This window comes from Chrysemys picta, chromosome 1, assembly GCF_011386835.1.
Source record: "Chrysemys picta bellii isolate R12L10 chromosome 1, ASM1138683v2, whole genome shotgun sequence".
Lineage (NCBI taxonomy): Eukaryota > Metazoa > Chordata > Testudines > Emydidae > Chrysemys > Chrysemys picta.
This window is the reverse complement of record NC_088791.1, coordinates 278,815,248-278,819,793: the sequence shown is the minus strand read 5'-3', so window position 1 is coordinate 278,819,793 and position 4,546 is coordinate 278,815,248.

Genomic DNA, 4,546 nt, shown 5'->3' with positions numbered 1-4,546 from the left:
TGATTTGGGGGAACAAACATTAAAAGAAGGTTGACAGTTATTTTAATCATACATTATGTAAATTCCACAAAACAAAGTGATCTTGAAAGATTTCAAGTTATGGATGAAAAATTATTGTTTTTCTGTATGAAGAAAATCACTGTTTCTTCAAATATTTGATAAAAAATATTGTAAGTGTTAAGCATTCTTTTATCCACATATTTCTGTTATAGCCTGCTGATTACATGAAAATACATGACAGAGTCAAATAAGGGATTACAAATATTTTTTCAGCAATTGTAAAGTTCTGTAGCATCAGCACAAAATACTAGCTTTTATTCATCACCGCTCTTGAAATCTTGGTTTATCTGGAGGTTGAAATTCTCATACTGGATAAGAATGCATCAACCTATATAATAAACAGGATTTTCCCCATTTTTCTTCAGATCTGTTAAACAGAAATTGTTTAAGACTATAAATGTCTTTATTTAAATTATGATTTTAACCTAATTTATTTTAACAAGATTTGTAAAGCATTCTGCCCTTTGATCTCTTAGTTTGAAACACTGCCTGTTGTTCCATTATTCCACCATCCATTTGCAGATAACAATACATCAGAACCTTTTTCTTGTTGCAGAAACAATGCCCTTTATTTGAGAAAGGACATTGTTTTGACAGATAAAGTAGGCATTTGATAAATTGAAACAGGTTCTGAATTATTTTGAGGGGAATGTGTGCTACATCTGTCTGCTGATTTTCCACTGAAGCAGTGCTTAACTTTCTTGTCTGTTTGTGATTTATTGAGCTGCAGAAAAGGTTAGGAAATTTTCATGGCTCTTCTCTTATAATTTGTAAGTGAATCAAAAAGCATTTGTTACTGTTTACGATGCTCGAAAGACAAAATTACCCCTAAACATTTATTCACAGCAGAGACTGTGGTGAACAAAACAAAACAAAAAAACTAAAAAAACCTAAACAATTATCTTCTCTGTTATTAAGATTCCAGATTTAAAAATATAAACGTAGTACAGAGTTCAATTTAACTATTAAAATGTACAACATGTTAATAAAGTTTTGAGTGTAAATGGAGTCATAAAATTGGGGGGAACAAACTATAAATTAATTTGCAAATGAGTAATATCTAAACATATAATATGATTATTATTATGCATGTAATCATAATGATCTACCTATTTCAGTGTTTCCCTCTCATTATTACAATCTAAAGACCCCTTAGTAAGCTGGGGTGAAATCCTAGCCCCAGTGAAGACAGTGGGAGTTTTGCGATTTATTTCAAATTGGGTCAGGATTTTACTCATATCTTTAGAAATTACCAGAGTTATACTACTAGACTTCATATAAAACTATGGCCTGTACCAGGCTCTTTGCTGAGAACTAGGACAGGTACTGACTTGTAGGGTGGAAGGAGGAAATGGAGGTTAAATGGCACTCAAATCTCACTTTTGTACATCTATAAATCTCTCTCCCAAAGGGACATCAGTATTGGTTTTAAGTTTTCCCTGTTCCCTGTTTTTTCTGCAAGTGGGGATGATAGGACCATACATATGTATTTAAACACAAGCGTTATGCATGGAAAAATACATATGAAATAATGCATAGCACAAGTCCTGAAGAAGATCTGAAGAAAAGCTCTCTGTAGCTTGAAAGCTTGTCTCTTTCACCAACAGAAGTTGTTCCAATAAAAGATATTACCTCACCCATCTTGTCTGTCTCTTAAAAAATTAGACAGTTACTGATAATGGTACAATTACCAAGTTCAATAATAGGACATATAAGAGAAACCAAAAGGTAATAGACAAGGGAGAAAAGATGGTTTTAGCAGAGACATGAAATGAGGAATTGATGAGGTAAAGAAATATATGAAGATTGTTCCCGATGACAAAAGCTACTGGGAAGAAAGGTCTTTCATCAGATTACATAGAGGAACAGAGTTGATAGTATTCTAACGGTATAAGTGTAGATGTGAAATAAACTACAGCTTGTCCATGGATGGCTTTGAAAACAAAGGAAGGAAATTACAAATTAGAACAGTTAGATAGGGGAGTTGTCTGAGGATAGTCCTAATGTTGTTGTGCTTCTTTGCATATGTGAGGTAGTGGAGGGCAAAATTCTATGTATGCTTTAGACTGGATTGCTGGTCTACAGATCAAACATTTCTTTATACTGCTGGCTGCTGTAATAAAATTTGTATCACTATGCATTTCAAGGACATATTTTTTAAAAAAATATAGCCATTTTATATCAACTAATGGATAATGTTATAATATTCTAGATATCCAGATTACTTTTATAACTATATTTATTTATGTCTAAATTTTAAAGAAAGTACCTTTGCATGATTCCCCTCCAGACCGTGCGCTGAAGCATGTCTGACTATACAGTGTTAACTACTGGAAAATTTTCAAGGATCAGCCTCAAGTCCCTCCTTGCTCCAAGCATTACTTCCACCCCTTTAAGCATTCCCAAATCATTTCCCCCAAGGTGTACCACAATTATATCTGGTGACCGCTGACTGGCTCATACAGCATACAGCAGCAGTATCAATTGATCCCATAACATGCCCCTCTTTGCATGCCAACTGAGTATTGCTTCACTACCGAAGCCCAGCTGTGAACCCTCGGGCAACTTGGATGCATGTGTATGTGCCCAAAAGACAATACTGTGCCCACAGATCCACACCACGTCTGCATGGCTGGTCCTCCAACATCTGTAATGAGATTATAAATTCATGCTGACTTACCACCTAAGGTCTTACATACGTTCAGTACACGTCCAAATGCCAATGCCCGATTGCCTGAATAACCTCTTCTCCCATACCCAGCAGTGCTGCTGATGTTGCTGCTCTGATTCTGAACGAGTGGGAACCAAATTCATGGGTTGGCAGCCCCAACCACGTCAGCCCCTGTCGCAACACGGCAACAAATTGATATGTTGTGAGTGGACTCCCGTCACTGTGCATAAAAAGCGGGCCTTCCCCCTTTCGCTGTATCACCACGTAGGCCTTCAAAGCCTGAATGGGGTGGACCACAGTCTCACCACACACCCAGAGGATAACACATTCGCTGCAGCCGAATTGATCCATCTTTGACCTTCGCACGTGTAATATCACTCAATGCTCATGCCATTGTATATCACACAGTTCCAAAGCCCTTCCCATAGAATGGACCCAGGTAGTAGCTTGCTGACCCTGAAAGAACCAAAAATGGACTGAATAAGGTCACCTCCTCTCCACTATGACATATGGCACCAAGGATCTGCATGAGATCCCTGAGCATGTAAACTGTGACAGGATGACAGGAATCCTCCCTGGGGCCACCGGTATGCAACCACCCTGCCAAAAACCTTTGAACTAAAAAAAAATACACTGCAAGGATCAGGATAACCATTTAGCCTACTGACGAATGTAATGGCAGAAAGGCGATTCGAGATTGTGGAGGAGGCCAGTTAACATGCAAGCCGGGCCACCGCTTCCCGCAGCTCCCATTGACTGGGAACGGCGAACCACGGCCACTGGAGCTGCGAGCAGGTAAACAAAGTGCTGCGGACGCTCAGGTAAACAAAGTGTTTCACGGCCCACCAGGGGCTTACACTGAACAAGCTGCGAACCAACTTTGGGAACCCCTGCGCTAGTGGCACCTGCCTGGGTTCCCAACTGGCTCCTGGTGCCAGATCCAGAAGTCTGTGGATCTGAAAATGAGATAAGGCATCCAGTGAGGCTCCATTGCACACACATTCAAAGGCATTACTTGATCCAATAATTCATATTTGCTATGTTAGTGACAACTAATATAAGCATTACTCTTAGTGCATCAGGCCCTCACTCCGGCATCTGGGGGGTGGTTGGACGTAGGACATTCCATTCAATGGCATGCCCACATGCCATTGAAAATTCAGCCATTCAAAGATATACTAAGTGCATGGATCAGCACCCTAGTTGTCTTTTGCCTTTGCACCAAAGTAGTTAATGGCCTACCCTGCTTTTATGCTCAATGACCTCTATGTATAATTTATGATCACGTGGCCTAATGTGACTTATTGAAATCACTCAGAGTCCTTATTCCCTTTCAAAATTTGGAGAACATCTCGGAAAACTTACTGAATGGTTATTCAAAGGCTCATGTTCAAAAGCAAAGGAATATGCAGAAGGAAACAAGGGATTGTAGCACTGGTAATGTGATGCTATCATTATGGCTGGTAAAGCACTTTAATTGTAAGCCCTAGTATTCAGGCACTTACCCTTTTGTCAGGATGGCTTTTGTCCTGCTTGTTCGCCATTCAATTGTGGGTATTTTGGAGAGGTTGGTAAAATTCCATTCAGCTACTTTTGATAACTGAGAATGAAAAAAAATGTCACTCGTTAAGAAATTATTTAGATAGTTCAAAAATATTTTAGTTTAATACTTGAGGGGCCTGATTCTGTAGCCTTTACTGAATTTAGTATTACTTAACTTTAGTGGACTTTTCCCTTGAATAAGTGTTACTCAAATGTTTCAGAATCAGGCCTTAAACTTGTCATGGGCTTAACACAAATGCTTTTGCCATGTTT